Here is an 18,952-nt window from a genome sequence, read left to right as displayed (position 1 = left end):
TTACTCTTCCTTACCCGGCTCCAGGGAGCTGCACCCGCCAGACACCGATCCCAGGAGACGTGCTGTGGAAGCCCACGTTCCAGCTGACCCTGGGAACCAGCTTTTGGCTGCAGAGAAGTCCTTCAGGGAAGAGTGAGGGATGAAGGAAGTGGGAACAGAGGCAGCAGGGACACTCCTTGCAGCCTCGGTTACTCCTAGAAGATGTGCTCTTGGGGAGAAGGGACAGGGAGCCTGAATTAGTGATTTTAATGCTGGGGGAAAAGGTAGAACAAGTCTTAAGAGTATGTGGGAGGACATGGGAAAGAAACCCAGAGAACAGCTGATATAGATCCTTAGGTCAGTATAATCAGCAGAAGATCATGGAATGAAATCATGCCTTGAGCAATGATTTTGTGCCACCAAGAAAATCCTGTGTGGAGCAGTCTTTGAAAGGGTAGGCTGGGTCTGAGATTTTTGGTTTTAGGAGCACAGGCAGCTAAAGAGCAGAGGGGAAATGATTTATGAGGACAGAGCTAAATGTTTATTGCTAAGTTAAACAACAAGTAAGGGCAGACATAGCAGCCTACAAATACCCATAGGAGTAAATGTCAAGGAGTGTGAGGAATTGTTTTGAACAGTAAGATAAATTTTGTAAGACCGAGGTGCAGCGGCTTGTGAGACACTTGTCCAAACAGCTGAAGTCGTGTTGGTCGTGACTAGCCTGGGCAAAGCAGGAACAAATGAAAGGCAAGGAACAAGTCAGTGTTGCTGGACAGGTGGGAAGAGATTGTTCAAGTCTGCTCCGTGTTCAGATGAGCTCCACATCTCCATCACCAGAGAAGCTGTCTGCAACGTTCAGCAAGGTATATGGGTTGGAGACAGCATTCTGGAAACACACCACAACTTCTTTTCCTGTTACGATTTTTGTGATAGCAGCAATTGCAAACCTTAGTTCACCAAGAGGGTTTCAGGTTGATCGTATAAATGCAGAAGTCGCATAGCTGATATTGCAAAGGAATAAGCACACAACATTGCTCATAGCCAGAAAGTTCACCGCAATTACCATCAAATTTATCCTGCACAGAGGATGAGTGTTAAAATTGCACCCTATCTCACGCCCTCTTAAACAGCTCTTAAGTGGAACTGAACTTTGTTCTGTGCTGCTCACCTGCATGAGGGCTGAGATCCAGCCCAAGGTTGTGTTTGAGGGAGGTGAAGATTTCAGCAGGAGGCCTGAGGGATGTGCCTGATGCTTCATGGGGGGGAAAAGAGCTGCTGAGGCTACACTGAGCAGAAGTGCAAGGGAAAGGGAAGGAATGCAAGGTAAAAAAACAACCAAACAAAAAAAAAGACCTTTGAACTTTGTTTCACAACAGGGCATTGCAACTGTGGCAGGGTCAGGAACAAGAGGTTACAAATAGCAAGGTAGAAAGAGAGAATGGGATTGCCTCTGAAGCCCTCAGATTGCAAAATTATCACCTAATTAAAGGAAAGAAATACAGGTAGAGGGGGAAAAAAAGCTCCTATTTAGTCTTGAATTGTGGTAAGGGGGAGGGGAAAGGAAAGTCAAGCCAAAGCAAATGCGCAGCCACAGGAAACAAGTGTAACCCTAAGATACCCTCTATCTCCCTCTTTTCTGGCAGAGGTCTCCTTCCCAGTCCCTGTGGACTGGTTTGTGCACTTCCTGCCCTGATGGAGACACTGGTTGGCTAATGCCGAGTGTTGCTTAACTCAGGGCTGGCAGGAACCTCATTCTCACTTAGCCCTGATTCCAGTGCTGGTGTCCAGTGACAAGAAAGAAGAAACTAAATTGTCCTTGGCCCCTGCATAGAAGAAGGTAAATTCCCTGCAAACACCTCAAAAACTGTACAGAACTTTACCTTTTTTTCAGAAGGCAAAAGTGAGAGTGGAAGAAGAAAAGAAGCCATGTATGACTCCTACGGTGTCACAGGAGGGGGACTGAGAGAAACCCAGGAGAGCTGGGGGGATTTGTTTTGGCTGAGCATCATTAGGTGGGTCCGTTGATGGTGATGTGGTTTCCACACATGCACAGAACAAAATATATTGCTGAAGTGTCATAAAGAGAAGAGATGGATTTCAGAACTACCTAAAAACAAACGGCAATTTGTCTCCCGTTTTAAGCCTAGGAAAGAGCTGACCATCTCAGAGGAAATTCCACCCAATGTCGTAACAACATTTCAAAGAATTTTGGAGATTAAGGAGTAGATTAAGGAGAAATTCAGGTACAAAAACAAGGAACTCTTTTTGTCAAAAGGTTTACAAGTGGTAGGAAAAAAAGCATTGAGGAAGAAAGGCCTTGTAATTAAATCCCTAACTTGAGATTCAGGTTCTTCTTCTCACCTTAGCTTAATGCCTAAAACATTCACAACAGGAGGTGCCTTAGAAATTTGTAAACACTACGTTGCTTAAAGGTGCACGATACAATACAAAATTTTGTAATCCACAGCAGGCTGTCAGGAGGCTACAGGGGGAGTAGCTGAGTGACTATGCAGTAGCATCGTTCCTGTGATAGATATATCTAAGAAAATTCAGATTGTGTCACGGTATGCAAACTTGTGCCAGGGAGAGATTTTGAATCTATTGTGTCTGTCTCTGGTTTTCACCTTCCAGAGTTGTTTGGGGCTTTTTAGTAGGAAGATAAAACAACTACCAAAACAGAGCCATCCAGATGGTAAACTTTGACACTCCCAAAGCAGCATTTTCTGTTGTACAACAGCTTCCAATGAGTGAGACACCTTCTGCCCTTTACTTTTTTTAGTAGTTTTTTTGGTGTTTGGTCACAACACATCACACTAAAAATCAAGGTAGGAAACAAAAAGAAGCAAACAGTTCTTATTGTGAATCTTTACTTTTGTCTGGAATCCTTTTCTGGATGTTTATGGCATCCCATAAAGCTGCCGAAACACGCCTGCTGTATTTTTAATTGTCATTTTAAATGCCAAAACCCAGAAGTCTTGCTTATATTGTATGCGAACACTGTGTCTGCTTATGTTCAAACCCTCAGGCACTTTAAATAACTCTACTGTACACAGAGAACGTTGTTCATTTTGTTTTTACAATTTTTGCCTGTGTAGAAGGAGCTCTAATGTCTTGAGAACATAAATGTATGTTCATAACCAAGGAGCAAGATCACAGCTGGAACCTACCTGAGCCTTGGATCATATTTCAGCAGTTGCATGAAGCAAAAAAAAAGCAGCTTATTTCTCTGTTTAATTTACAAGAGCTACAACTGGAACAGCACATACTAGACTAACTGACGTAACGCACAGGTGAGTGGGTGTTACAGGTCCACCTCTGTGCCTGATCCACAGGGAATATCAGACTCTTTCAGACAGACTTAAGAGCTGTTACCGCTGTAGCCCTGGAGGAACCTGGTCCGAACGCCGGTGTGTTAGTAAAGGTGGCAGCTGCCATAACAGACTTGTGTGTGGATACAAACTTGGGGCATAAAATGGGGGTCTTTTTATTGATTCCAGTGAGTTTCGTACCAAGCCTCCATTGTTCTGTCTTAAAGAATAAACCATTTCAGAGAATTCATAAGTGAATTTGCTTTTTTCTTCCCAAAGATTAAACAGGAGCAGACCATAATTTCCTTTAAATGCATCTATTATTCATCAGTACTCAATAAGTTTTATTACGGGTTTACAAACAACAGCATATATATCTTCAGACTCAATTCCAATCTGCTGCCTACCTGTGTTCTGAAACTCACATTATATGTTTAGATGTGATTGACCATGAAAGTCACAGGGTAATACGTGTTCCCTGAGCAAAGACACAGACAAGTATCTGGCCAACGTTCATTTTTCACAGTAGTTTGCTGTAAATAATCTTACACACAATTTTGCCATTGCCTTTCTGTAGGAATCTCTGCAAATAGGTTAGCATACTGTGGCTTGCAGAAAGCTGACAGGTAGTATTTATGAACAGAGAGGAAGTAAATTAATTTCAGTGTTTGATTCAACATTGGAGAAAGGCTTTTTGCAGTATTTTTTCACCCACAGAAATAAGAGAAGGTGCAGTCCCTCCTCTGGTCCAGCCATACTACCAGACAAGGAAAATTCTGCTAAGTTAGGACTGCTCCTCTCAAAGAAAGAGATGCTTCATTTCTTAGTGTGCATCCCATCCACCCAGTCCTGTAATAGCTGTTATTATTTGTAACATGTGCAGTAGAGGAGTAAGTGGAGAAATGAAGCCATGCACGTAAGCTGATACCCTTTTTTAAGCAACCACCATTTTTTGCAATGAATGACATGTACAAAAGTCATTTGGGGTTTTCCTTCCCTTCAAGTCAAGGTTTCCTGAGAGGAAGAAGAGCTGAAATACAGGAACAAGTGGCTGCGCACCATTTCCAGCAGCGTGGTAGACCTTCCTCATTGACACAGGTCTAGGAACCACATCTGAATCTCCAAACTTCCTGATGTTCTCCCTTTGAAAGGAGGGAAGATGGGGAAGGAGATGGGTGGAGAAGGTGAAGAGGTGGTTCTGTCCTTTTAAAGGCCTTGCAGACATGGCAAAACTGCTCCCATACCCTTGAATCCACCATTAAAAGTAGGTTGCGATACAAGTGGGAAATACAAGATGTTTAGACTACTAAAATGCACTGGGCTAGCACCAAACTTCTGCTTAAAAAGCTGTTTATAATAAACAATGATTACTTACAGTATCTTTGCAAGAGCATTAGAGGACTCGGAGATCGAGGAGTACCTGGTTCATCTGGTTGAGATCTGGAAAACAGTGTCACGTATCAGCAAACAACAGCAGCAATCACTGTATTTTTTATGAGGGCTGTTAGAACAGGAGGAAATGTTCAAAATCAGCCTGCTGGGCCACTCTGTGACCTAATCCTGGCCAGAGGGAAGAGAATCTGCTGTTCACTAGTCACCACTGATAAAGAGGAAAAACTTCAATGCACTAGATAAGAACATCAGTTTGTCTGGGTTGTATTACAGAGCACTTTTAAGCCTCTAAAAGGGTTAATGGGACCCTAGAGATAATAAATACATTATGCAGCTGTGTAGGTGCTAGGAAGATGAATATAGGTTGATTTTTACAAAGTTAACCTATGCGGAGTGAGTCATAATCTGCACCTTGCGTCATTCAATAAATGGGTCTTTTGAAAGTCAACCCACTGTGAATGGGCTGCTAGCTCTCAAAAAGCGAGAACTCTGCTCTCCTGCCCACAGGCTGCCTAGTTGTAGGATCAAAAAAGCTGTTCTCCCTAGGTTACATTGCGATGGCAATAATAGGATCCAAACAAACAACTACATGTTTGTGGGTTTGCTCCTAAAAGGTCAAAAAGTTTTAACTAAAAAATGTTTTTATATCGTGAAAGATTCATTCTTAATCATAAATGTGCATTATTCTCATTGCAACTGCTGCTGTACCTTGTAACTTTCTCTCTTGATTCAGTTCTGCCTCACATCAACTTTTTAATTAATACCTTCATTAGGACAACCTTGAAAGTTTAGACAAATAACATTTGCTTTTGTGCATTTCAAGCGTAAGCTCCTGTGTGAAGGAAATTTTTCTATTTTGTAGTCACCCATGGGAAAGAAAAGCAAGTAGAGAGGAGGTCTACATGTTCACAAGAATCTCGGCACTGAGGAGACAGAATAATAATCTTTTGTTGAATACAAAAATAACGAAAAACAAAGTAAACAATACCCTTTTGTTCAGCACAAGAAAGGCAGGGCTTTAATAGTCTTTAAACGAGATAGAAAATTTCCATTCAAATGGAACCATGGAGTAGGTAGACACATTACAACGTTTTGGAGTTCAGTGATTAAATTTAATACTGTGCCAAACAGTGATTAGTTGATGAGGGGCATTCATAAATAGAATGGAAACAAGGGAAGTGTGGCTCCAGTATAGCGCTGGGCCTCCAGTGCAGTTTGGTGTTAGGCTTTCTACTTCACTAACAGGGTCAAATGAAAAAAAAAGTTTAATTTGATTTATTTCCCTAAGGAAATTCAGTGGAATTGTAAACACAGGCTGACTGGTACATATTACTAAAACTTCAGCATTCAGAGTCAGATCCAAGAAAAGGACTTAGGTGCCAAGTGAAGTGCAGAAACCTATCCTTTTCTTCAGCATTTTTCCAGCTCGCTGACCCAATCCCCCCACTCAGAGTACTGGTACATGTGAATCCCATTACCAGGCACCGAATTCTCCCAACTCACTGTGCAGGCAAAGTATCATCCTAATTAAGGCTTCCAAATCCCAGCTGGGTGCCTATGTCCTTTATGCATCTTTGCCTATAGTGCATTAAAATCCCCCATTGAGCCCAAAGCCTTAAAATCATACACAGGTGGCTAACGATCCAGAAGAACAGGAGCAGAAATCCTTTTTAACTTGGCTGTGGTCTCTCCTAAGCCTACCCAACCCAGGCAGTGAGCACGCGGTGGGCAGAGAAGTCAGCGGCCATACACGAGCCCCACGTATGCAGATCGATCGGGTCAGCTTCAGCGAACGGTCACTGGTTTTGTAGAGGAGGACAAGTAAGATCGCACCCAGGTTTTATAAAATGAAAAGTTACCCCTTTAACTCTGAGAAGTGATCTTAGAAGGAAATAAAATTTTCACTTCAGTTCCGGCTAAATGAACTGCTCCAGCCCAGCCCAGCATCTTAAGTATCAGTATCTGAAGTCTCACATAAGATAAGCCTCACATAACATAAAAGTCTCACAAAATATAAGCAAAATTAAACTGAGATATATGTGCAGTAGAAGACAAGACTCCTCTATAAGCAGTTCTTCCCTTCTGCCTTTTCTATCATTACGTATTCCTACAGCCCAAGCAAAGGCCATCATTATTCTAATTTGAATTAAGTCCTCTTTCTTTAAAATCTATTTTGGACCAGACCTGCTCTTAGCTGCATCAGTATAAATCTGCTGTCTTTTCATGGACTTTCTCCAACTGTATTCTGCTGTAAGCAAGATCAAAATCGTATTTTGGTGATAATTTGCAGGGTTATGCTAAAGGTCAACATTGGTGCAGGCCACAGATTTTGGGGAAATCTCATCTATTTGTAGGGAAAAGAATTCACAGTTAAGAGTTATTATATTAGCAACAGCATTTAAAAAAAAAATGATAACTTGTAGATAATGTTTCAAGCATCTTGCCTAAAATTTTAAACTCATCCATCAATTAACAATAATTAATTACCAAGCACGTTATGCGTGCTAAGTAAGTGCAGCTTTCATTACAGGCCTGGGAGCTTTTCTCATCAGTGGGAGAAGCAAGTGATTTGCACCTTAAGAAAAATTTCAGTCTTATTTTTTTGTGTGTGATTTGTGTTCCAGGTGGTGGTAAGAGGGTAAATCCTTAAGGCTTTCTCCACAATGATCTAATGCCAAGAACTGGAGCAGTTTACTGGAACAGCAGCAGCTTCTAATGTCTTTGCAACAACAGCTTTAACTAGAAAGGTACAATATTTTATATTCTGCGAAGCTGAGCGAGACCGTTTTGGCAAAGAGTCTGCCTGCCTGCTAAGGGTGGGGCAGGTCTGTACTATCTATATAACAATTCCCTACTGCAAGTGGGTCAGGTAATTCAAATTAACTAGCCAAATGTGCCTTTGGTCGAGTCTGGTGGAAGGCTAGCCTGTAAGTAAATACATCCCTCTGCTACAGAGTGCACATCCTCCGTCATGTGATGTCTCAGCCGTTTCCTGGTACTGCCACTCCAACAAATACTTTACTTTATCTCCCTCCGATTGTAACAGCGGCAGTTTCACCACTGAGGTTGCTGTGGCTGCACTTTCTAGTGTCAATGGCCTGCTGTGAACTGAAAAAATACCTACTGAAAAAACCAGTCAAGCACTTGAATGATACCAGAGGCTCCTTTCTCTGCCTTTGTCGTAGCACACCGGGCAGTCATCCAGTTTGTCGGTTCTGCTTGTCCAGCTCCAAACCAAATGTTTCAGAATCCAGCCCGCACAAACAATCAGGTTTAAAACAAAAACCGGAGCAAAAGATCAGCTTGCTGCATGTGATCGGTGTACTGCTTGGCTTTCCCTCGACCTGAGCCTGGATGCCTTACGTTCAAATACATGGACTGTGTTCTTCCTGGCATTTGGAGTGGGGTAGAAGGTATTGTGTGTGTGTGGTGAGGTGGTAAATCCCAAACTTGGCAAGATTGCAGAAGAGCTGCCTTGCACAGGGGTTAAGAAATAACTAATTTCTGGTTGAAATGTTAAAAGAAAGGTATGAAGTAACTTGAATAACTACCAGCTCCTACCTGGTTCCTGCAGGCACTACAGACGGAGCAGGCTGCCCTGTCCAGTGGCAAATCTCACTCCTGCGCAAAGCAGCCTCCGCATCAGCCTGCACAACAGCACCTGAGAGAGCTGCTGGGAGAGGATGCAACCGTTATTGAAGAGATCCTGCAAGTATTCAGAATATCGCTGTTTGCCAAAAACATAGCAGTATGGCTTTGTTCACCGTAAGCATTTTGGGCGATGCTGCTCATATTGTGCTAGTTCACTAAATTGCAGAAATTTTGACAAGCTTCGCAGTGAGTAACAACTCTTGCTACCAAAGTCAAAGACTACAAGCGAACCACAAAAGGAGAGGTCCTGAGGAGCGGGGAGATCCGACAGACACAAGTTAGCATGACCAAGAGGTGTCACCAAATTTCGTAACTCAGTCCTTTACTGGAAACCAAGTCAGCAAGCCAAAAAGATGTTCATGGACTCTAGTGGGCTCTGGATTAGACTGATGTCTTCTAGGGAACAGCTTCATGAATCCTGGCAGTTTAGAGTAGCTCTTTTAAAACAAAATTTCTGAAAATGAATAAGTTATTTCATTCATGAACTATGTTATCATGAAAAGTTTTTGCTCTCCTGTCTTTCAAAACAAGCATGCTCCTGTAAAGAACAAATTAATGTCAATATTATTCCTAAACGTATTTGAAAATTAATACTGTAACCATGTGTCTCTTAAAAGTACTCTGTTTTGATCCTCATAAGGTTATCCCAGTTGCTTCGCCCCATAAAACTAACCACAAACACAATAGTGAATGAGTCAGAACGCAAAGCTGACTCTCACAGAAGGGATAATGCCTCCGGAGAGCAGAGCACACAGGAGGCACGAAGCAACGTTAAGGGTGCAGCAGTGTGCGGTAACAGCTGAACGAAGAGTGACTGGGATAAAGAGAGAACACTTTTCTGTAAAAATTCTCATTTATTTAAAGCTCCTCCACCTCCCACCAAGGCAAAAGGCTCTTGCAGGATCTGCAACACCTGACCTGACAGACCAAGGTCTGAACTGGAAAGATGTGAGCGACAAGAGGCAAGCTCCGAGCAGGAAGGTGGCCCACAGGCTCCAGGGCTTCTGGGCAGGGACTTTGAAAAGAGTTTCCAAGGGGCTTACACAAAAAGTCCTTTCAAAAGTGTTCCATAAAACACACCTGAAGAAAGACCGTTAGGAGGAGACTCGGTTTAGGTCTGTTCTCTTCTGTTTAGCTCAGGTGTTGTTTTTTCACACACAGAAACACATGTACAGGCTTAGTGCACCATACAGCGCCTCACTAAAGTCATCAAGCGGTGGTTATAACTTCATCCAAGATCAACAAGGTCTTTTTCCACAAGCAATCCTTTGTGTTTGGGAAGCCTTTGCCCTGAATTTTACTGTCTCCCAATCAACTAACAGGTGCTCTGCAGTCAAATGCAAGCTATTTAAGGGCAACCTGCATAACAGCTTCCCAGGCTGGCAAGTAATCTGAAATCGGAGTTATACTGGAACGGGAACGTTTTATTCCGACAAACAGAAACACTCCCAACAGGAAAAGAAAGCAGGGAGGGAGGGGGGTGGGAAGAGGGAAAATGATATCTTTCTTGGTTTCCATTTAGTTTTCTCTTTCATATGTTGGCATAATAACTCTGAAGGAAGAGAAGGAGGCTCCCCAAACCAGACACTGTGGTAATCTGACATTATACAGCGGTTGTTCTTAAAATTTTCCAGTTTTGTTTTGGTCAACAGCATAATGTGGTGATTGTGTATGTGATGTTTTCTCCACATTCATAGGGCAGATAGCTGTACACAGCTAATAGTGAAAGCATGTCATTTCAGGCAATTTGACTTTTATTTTTTCCCTGGAGAAAGCATTTTGACTAGGGAAAAAACGTGAAAAAGCTCTCTCAGCTAGATGCCAGATGTGTTATTTTGCAATGTAAAGCCACACCAGAATTTTATAAGCCATGCAACTGCTCATTTGTGTATCATTCCCATATCGGATTTTTAAAGCTTCTAGGATCAGTGTATGGTATGGTATAAAAGATGATGTTTCTCATACAGAAGTCCCTGCTGAGCGTTGTATATTTGCTGCCTCATGCCCCCAGATGGGCAGAACCGTCCTCCTGGTTTCTTTGATCTAATGTCACCCAGGAAAGGCTTCTGGATTCTTGTAAATTTGTGTGAATCAGAAGAGACCGCTGCTGTGCTCCACTACTGAAGGTCATACGTCAGCCAAACTCGGAGGATGTGGGAAAGGTGTCAGTGCCTTGAAGTTCATTCAGATGAGGAAACAGAGAGGAGAATATCAAACAAAGTCAAAAAAAAGCCTCAAAGAGTGGTGTATGCCTCCAGTAACTTGCTGAATTGCAAGGAGCAATGCAGTGCTTTCTCTTAGTCTACACAAGAGCAAGCAGCAGACTCCCATCGCAACCTCATCGGGGTCCCTCCGCCTGCAGAGGCGACACGTGGTCTGGAAGGTAAGCTGGTTCAAAGGTGCCCGGGAAGGCCTGTGCAAGTAGCATTGCTGGAAAAAAGTCTTGTGGTCAACGAAGGTGCATGAGCCAACACGATCTCCTGGATGTACAAAGTCATAGTCATTTGCTGAGATGCTATACTTGTACTCAAGAGTGAAATACATCCCTGTGTAAGTGCTACGTTTCCAGGCAATGATGGAATTACATTATTCAGGAGACTGTGACTTTACTGTAAGTGCCATCGTTTCTGCTACTGTAATGTTTCAGTCTGCATAAAAACAAAACTCGTACCTCTTCTCTGTCCTCTTCTTCCTCTGTGCCAATATACACGTACTGGCACTGCGCCTCTTTTCTATTTAATCAGAGCTATTGATATTTATGGGGCATGGGAATACATGGGCAGGAGAGACAAAGAAGAAAGATGTTCACAGGCGCTGCTGGCTGTGAAACAAGAAAGGCTGTGTCAGGGGAGCATGTCAAACCCATAAATAGCACCTATGGTGTTACAATAACAAAAAAAAAAAGAGTATTTTTACTGTGTAGTCTTAACACACATTATACCAGACCTGATAACACAGAAATATAGGAACAGCCATACCAGTGAGAGCCAGCAGAACTCCAGAAATGCCTTAACAAAACCCACAGAGCAGGAGGTAAGGCACAGCGTCACCGGTGAAGTGAGGAGACAGCATCTTCCCACGTGCAATGGGACATTGACTACGATACACATACATACGTCTCTGCTCGCACCAAGAAAAGGCATCACTCGTGCACAACTGACAAGTGGCTGGGATGAGATACACACAGGAGATGGCAGCTGGCATCAGTTAAACCTGAACAGGCCTGCTAGACAGACCGGAGGTCAGCAGGTGCAGAGACTTGCTCTTTGAAAACTCTTACTCAGTATCAGTTGTGCAACAGGTTATCAGCGTGGGTTGCTTCTGTATACGGTCATGACCCGTAGGAGTGGAAAAACTTGTTTTGTAGTAGTGGAGGGATTTTCCTCAACTAGGTTAAATAATATTTATTTAACTAAAGCCTGCAGTTGCTGGAGCTGCTCTGGATTGACATTAGCATAGCTGAGATCTTTAATCTTCTTTCATCTGCCACAATGCAGAAAATCAGTGTCTATTCATTTTTGTATTCATTCAACATTCATACCAGAAACTCAGAACTGGTTTTCTAGATCCCTCAATCCTTCAGACAGAGAAATCTGACAATTTCTCAAACCACAGGAAACTTAAAAATAGCACTTGTTCCAGCACAGCTACACATTCTTGTTCTTGAAATCTGGGTTAGAAAATACTCACAGAGTCTCTAAAAGAGAGAGGCCTGAAGCAAAGCGCCTCTGTTACTGCATTCTTTTATTTAAGCTATTAGCTCTGTGAATAGAAGGGCTGCCGAAGCCAGATTTGCCATTGATTTTGTTCCTTGAGACTAATTCCTACACGGATTCCCCAGTGTGCAGTAAGTGTTTCACCTCTACTGCAGTCATCCCCTGGGGAGAGGGGGAGACACAGCAGCGGGAGAAACAACTTGGGCCCCTGCACTGTATTCGACTTTTTTATTTTCACTAAACATATAGGATTTTATTTTCAATGCCTCTACCTTTCTAATTTGAACAATAGGTGAAAAAGTTACTGGAGGAGAAATGCAGATGTTTCTTTGGCAAACCATGGTAAATATTCTCTCTGCCCTACAAGCTCTACCATCCAAGGGAAGCAGGTACTGCTGAGAGTTTTGCAGAACTCCACCGGAGTACTCTACAAAGTGCTTTTTAGGCTTACTTTCAGGAAAGCAGAATATAGAGCTCACCTGGCACAGACTGACAGCTTCCACTGAATGCAGCAATTTTGCAATCATTTACCCTTCACCCTCGTACTTCAGGGGGCCAACAATGCTGTTTCCCTGGGAGGAGAAAGCCCTCACGGACTAACCTGAAGTCTAAATTACACATTTCTTCTCTTGTCTGCTCCCTTTTTACACTTCAGCTGTAATATTTCAACAGCTGAGGGGATAACTTTCACTGCAAAGATGCTTAACAGTATTTTCAATTATAGTCTGCTTGTGAAGAGCCTACAGCGTAAGAATTGAACACTTCTTCATAATTCTTTTTAAGTACAGACTATTAACAAAGGCCTGTAAGTGTCCGGACAGATTCTACGCAGAGTGCAGAGGTTATGATTTGTAAATGAGGTTTCTTTTCCACCGTAGGTGGATCAGTGTGCACTTGGGAGTAAATCTGCTATCTTTTGGGAATGCTTCCAGCTAACTCCACTGTAACCACATTTGCTTTGCTTGGTTCTGCTTCAGGAACTGAAACTAGCTTGGCTCCAGCATTAAATAATTGAGCAGGAAATAGCAGAAGGTTTACCATATACAGGCTGGCCAGGGGTGGAGCAAAATATTGAACTAAAAATACAGCAAAGATTCATTTTGGGAGATTCAGATTGGTTCCATTTTAATTAGGAGATACACAAGCTCCGAATGCTGGTGATTAAGTTATCTTCATTGAAAACACATTCACATAATCAAATGTCACCGTGTTTCAAAAAGGGAAGTATTGAGACATAGATGTTTAATGCCCCAAAATGAGGATCTGGTCAAAAAATGGATTCTGCACTTTGCCATTTGGTCTCTGTGCCCTTTAGCAGTTAGGGAGCCTCGCTCTGCCCCATCCCACACACAAGCGATGGGGTGAGAGGAAACTTTTAGCTGCACATCAGAAAAATCAGGAACAATGCTAACCTGATAGGAAGTTTAATCGTGAGTGGGAATGGTGTTTATTTTGAAACTGAGGGAAAGACAGGAATAGCCTCAACCACTCAGATGAAAAGGAGCAAGAAAAATCTAACACTGCAAGTGCAATATAAAATTTGAGGAAATTTTGGCAAGGGAGTAGTTGCAAATCAAATCCAAGTCATTAGCAGGAGAGAATTAAGTACTAAAATATTCTTACAATCAAGACTTCAAATCCTTCAAACTACTGTCCAGTCTTTAACTTGTTATAAAGATGGAATAAAAGAGAGTTTGTTTGTGCCCTTAGCTACCTCTGATAGACACTAAGGTAGCATCAGTGCAATCAGTGAATCAAGGCAAAACAAGCAGGAATGAAATCCAGTTCCAGACATGGGTACCAAACTCTAGCTGTGGCCCCATGTTATTCTGTGAACAATAAATATCTTACTGTCTCCCAATCGCATTCTGGAAGAATGAATCCTACTCCAGATCTTAACTGGACTGCAAAAATAAAATCTAGACAGCTCATTTATTGATACTGTGAAACATCCAAACAAGTAATTTTATTGCTATTAAGCAAAACATAACAGCTGGAAAAATAAACTTTAAGCTGTCATTGAGAGTTCAGCTACAGAGAAAGAAAGAGAAATGGTTGAAACAAACAGAAAAAGCACTTTCCAAGGAACGCGGAGAACAGGGTGAGCCCCAGTTTTGCTCTGATTGCTGGCAGCTCAACGTGGCTGTTTGGTTTGATGGACGAAGAGATAGGAAGTCAGGTGGGAAAGTGCCCCCATGAAAGTAAATCTGCATTGTATTGAATTCACTAGGGAGGAAAACTGTGGGAAAAAAAATACTGCTGGCAAAGTACGAGGCACGCAAGCCTTCTACACTATTCTTGCCTAACTTTAGAGGAAAACAGGAGCACAGATGTTAACACAGGGGTCTCCCTGGCCTGGAAAAAAAAAAAAAAACACAAAGAAAAGAGAGCCTATCCAGGAAAGTTACTCCTATCATTATAAGTCTTTCCAGTTCTATTTAAAGAAAGCAAAAGAGCCAACAGAAGAAGCTGTGTTTTGCAGCTCTGCGTAAACACCCGCAGATAAGGGTGGTACCAGGTGTCAGCTAGCCCTGCAAAGTCACCGAAATGTCAAGGATTGTTTTTCCTCTACTCCCTTTCTCTTTCCTCCGACTGGGAACTGCCAATGTTTATTTAAAAGATATCCCTTGTATTTGGCAAGAATGCCAGCAGAGCAGACGTTAATGGATTATTATTTGGAGCTGGAAGCCTGCCAAGGTGATAAGGATAGCCTGCCTACCCCAAGGCCCAGAGCCATGCCATTAACAGTGGGAGTCAGAAATGAAATCGTCCTGCCAGATGCTTTGCTATACTGAGTACAGTAGAGACTTTAAAAGCAAGCTGCCTCCAACTTATATTTGATCTGACCTATAAACATAATTAAATAAGTAAAGAGGCAGACACGGGCTATAACGGGGGACTAATCCATCTGTAAGACCCCAGTCTGACTCTTCTCTTTTGCAGCGGCGTGGAGAATTTGTTCAAACCACCGTGAAGTCGCTGCAAATGTTTCTGTTCACTTCTCTGCCCTTGAACTAGATCTCAACCTGGAAGCCCTGAACTCAACTGCTAAAAGTAGCACAAGCGAGAGACCTCATTGTACTGCTGCAGCTTCAGCAGTCAAATGACAACAAAAACATACCTCCGTTTTAGCTCTACTCTGTCTTTGTGTAGCTATCCCCACAGTACAATGGTTAATGCCAGGACCCCCTGACAAGGCAAGCCTGAAGGAATGTGATATTTTATGTCTGAGATACATTTAGATTAACATTGTTTACTATTAATCTTCTCTGCAAAGCCCTTTCTTTCCCAACAGACAAAAAAATGACCAGTATCCCTCCACCCCAGTTATCACATGCTCTTTGGAAGATGACCTTTTCCGTGGCCCATCAGACAGCACGCGCTATAATTAAGGTGCTTATAATACAATTTAGTAAAAGCAGGAGCTGGGGCACAGTAGCATTTACTGCTGTGATTGAAAGTCTTAAAGGTTATGTGGAATTTACTAAGTAGTAATTTTATCTGTTTGGAGCTGGCAAAAAAAAAAGAAACTTTGTGCTCATTTGAGCAGCTGGTCTGCCACTAATGAACTTGAAGTAAATAGAGCTGCTTTCCCACTCCTCATGAATGCATGCAGTGAAGGATTACCCCAGACAGGTGTTCCCTCCGAAAAGAAAACACGCATAAAGATTTAGCGATTTTTTTTTCTCTGAATTTCTTTTTTCTCACCTTACATATAGCTAAAACAAACCCACAGGCTCACATACTGTTACCTTAGGGAGAACACGCAGCCCACCTTTGCTGGTGACTGGCTTTAATCTGGACCACAGAAAAGTCAGGGTTGGAACATGACAGCATCCTCATGTAGAGCAGTCAGTCATTTCATATCAAGGGCGATAGCCAGCACTTCCAAAGGAAATTCAGTGCTGAAATAAAAATACATCTCTGTACTTACTTCTAACATTTCATTTTGCCTTTGTGCAACCGCTCCTGAGGTTTTTAGGCAGGATGAAACAGGACTCTACCAGCAGGACAGAATTCAGACGTCTGGAAATGTAGAGCCATCCTCAGTATCAAGGCAGTTGTAAGGAAAGTGTCGAGTACAAAAAGTCAAGAGAGAACTAATCTAACAGCAAACCTGGGTTCTGGAAGCTGGTCTGATTTTTCTGTCTGCTTTTCATACTGTGCTAGTATTGCAGACATCTGAGTACTGGCCCTGTAGCTAAGGCAGTATAGCATGGCTGATTCCGAACAGTTCTGTCCTCTGCCTACTGTCTGAAAGGCAACTAAGGAAGGAAAAAAACCTCCTCTTTTTCATCTGGTATTTCTGTCTAGTTTCTTGATGGGAAGATATATTAGGTTACAAAGACTAAGTTTTTATGGATGTATCAAGAATTAAACAAGATTGAAGGTATTCTACATTCTGAAGCTAATGCCTAAGCTGGAGTACACAATTTACCCAACTCTAGACTCATTTTACTTCACAGTCCTCAAGGAGAATCTTCACAACAGGAAGGTGTTAATTGCTGAAAATCTACTGGGTTGTCAGCAGTGCAAGTTATTGAATTCTTGGATGTAGTTTTGTATTAGCATCAATTCCTGTGGTGATTATTTAACGTGGAGGTTGTTTGGTATCTACATGCCTTGGTCTCATAGCCAGGAATCACTGGAGCTTAAGAAAAGTAAGTCACCCATGCATGTAGCGCATGAGGTCTCCAGGCTGTGATGGCACAAGCAAAACAGTTTGTAGAGAAAAAGAGCACTGCTGCAAAGAAGGATAAATAACTTGGGCCTGTAAACACCATTTATTATTGTTTCTTTATCATTCACTAGGAAACAAAGATTGTGTTTCTCAGCAGCAGTTTTACCGTTACAAACAGCAACCTGATTCCATGGTATCACAGCTTATTCCTAGCATTAGGAGTGGGTGCACCAAGGAAGGACAGATGGAGACCGTGCCACAATCAACATTCAGTAGGGTGTCTGTCCTCACCCACTCAGCTGCCTTCTCATTCCTCTCTGACTGCACTGGGACTGCTCTGACCCCACCCGAAAGCTGTTTCTTCCATGCTGCCTCCTGAGTTGTTTTTCAAGAGCTTTCTTGCTGCCCACATGTGTCTCCTCCTCCTCTTGGATGCTATGTTTTCTGCAGAAGCAACAGATTGCTGTGATGTTGTCCTTTTGATCTAATGAGAAAAACTCCTACAACAATGATGTGCATGTGTTTCTTTCCACATTATTTAGCAACGGGGCTTGGAGGCACGCATCTCTCCTAGGATCCCACTTTTCCTGCAGGTCCCACCTTTACTGGCACTGATCTCTCAGCTCAGTAAGCCTTTCTCCCCCTCAGCCCCAAATCTGCCTTGTTTCCTTTTGCTCTCCCAGTGCAGCCATCAGAGCCCCCCACTTTACCTACCTTCCCTGTAGACTGCTGCTACCATTTTCCAAGGGAAAACCTTTTACACACGGCAAGAGTAGGAATTATCTCGATCTCACCACACATAACCTGATGTGCGATGCTTACCACATTCTCAGTCATTGTCTATTTGTCCGCAGCTTGAGCATAACACAGAATTTTCTGAAGTCAGACACAAAAGCCTAGCTGGCTTCACCCAGAGCAGAATGAGCCTCAGGGTCACCACCAAAACACTGTGCAGCACTTGTCCATTTTCTCTGCTGTCCCATCTCTGACAGTTCATCAACAGGATGAGCGCTTTGTGCTTGAGCTCTAAAGGGATATCAGGTTTCTCATTTTTGCTCATGATCATTTTATTTCTGAATCATGGACTCAAGGATGGATTTTCAAACTGTCAGTGATCATTGCCTGTACTGATACTGTGCTAAGATCTCAAAAACTTACATTCTCACACAAACAAATTTAGCCTTTCACATCATCTGGGCAAGATAAGAAGTAGTTGTACTCATCTCAGTACAGGCAGTGAGGTAGTTACAGATCTGCCGAAAGACAAACCTGGGCTTTGGTGCTAAGAGATACCAGCTCCAAAATTTGCTCCCCAAATCGTTTTCTAAATCACTTGGAGCATCAGCTAACAAATCCCCTGAGTCTATCTGCTGTGGTTCATCTCAGTGCAGAAAGCAGCACTCTCACTGACTGAGGGATGCATAAAAGTGCATTTTGCTAGCCCTTAAAAGTTGTACCTATCGAAAGGAACTTACTGCAACGGATAATACCAATTCTTTGCCTCTCATTCTCTTCAACAATAGAACATATTTCTTTTTAGAAAATTCTCCCTTACACGTTTCACCTTCTTCCTCAGCACTTTACTGGATCACTTATATGTCTCTGTAAATTCCACCTGCCTTCCAAAGTCTCCTGTCTCCCCCCGCAAAAAGCACTGGTGGGCTCTTTCTGCCACTGGTACTGACTCAGCCTGGGACCACGTACAATTTGCTACAGCTCCCAGGGCTGCAGTTTGAACCCCATAAAACAGCTACTTCACTTCTGGAGGCTTGAAAGACCACATATGCCAAGTGCAAGCTCAGCTCCTCCCTTGCAGACACCTGATGAGAGTATCACAAACTACTAAGGGACCAGTCAGCAAGGGTGCCGTGCTCTCTTGAAGGAGACAGTCAGAAAAGCAGGTCTGATACGGTGTGGAAGATGTGCTTCACACACCAAGGCTGGCTGCTCATACGCCTCCACCCCAGAGCTCCACTGTCAAGGCCACGATATTAATGTATGTGACACGTCAATGTCTACATTGGGAAACCTCATGGAAGTTAAGACCTATAAGCTCCTGTGCAAAGCCACCTCGAAGTATCTGGCAAGCCCTACATGCAGCAAGGGCAGAAGGGTATCTGTTGCATACGTTACTAGTTTGAACTTAATTCTGTTCAGCACATGATGCAGAGTCCTCCATACATTCATGGACCAACCATCACCAGGCCTCCTGTATGCTGCTGCTG

The 18,952-nt window shown here is 42.8% G+C and overlaps 1 protein-coding gene across 2 annotated transcripts in view; it reads right to left on the bottom strand.

Moving 5' to 3' along the window:
- The window catches only part of FGGY (FGGY carbohydrate kinase domain containing), a 302,075-nt gene that overhangs the window by 214,397 nt on the left and 68,726 nt on the right, over positions 1 to 18,952 (bottom strand). For both annotated transcript variants that reach the window (XM_086753837.1, XM_086753835.1), the window contains exon 4: positions 4,663 to 4,727. The gene's annotated coding sequence lies outside the window, so the exon portion shown is untranslated. The remainder of the gene's footprint in view (positions 1 to 4,662; positions 4,728 to 18,952) is intronic.

This window comes from Chlamydotis macqueenii, chromosome 8, assembly GCF_036417535.1.
Source record: "Chlamydotis macqueenii isolate bChlMac1 chromosome 8, bChlMac1.mat, whole genome shotgun sequence".
In the NCBI taxonomy this organism is placed as follows: domain Eukaryota; kingdom Metazoa; phylum Chordata; class Aves; order Otidiformes; family Otididae; genus Chlamydotis; species Chlamydotis macqueenii.
The sequence above is the reverse complement of the archived record's forward strand: the minus strand, read 5'-3'. Positions and strand labels throughout refer to the sequence as shown.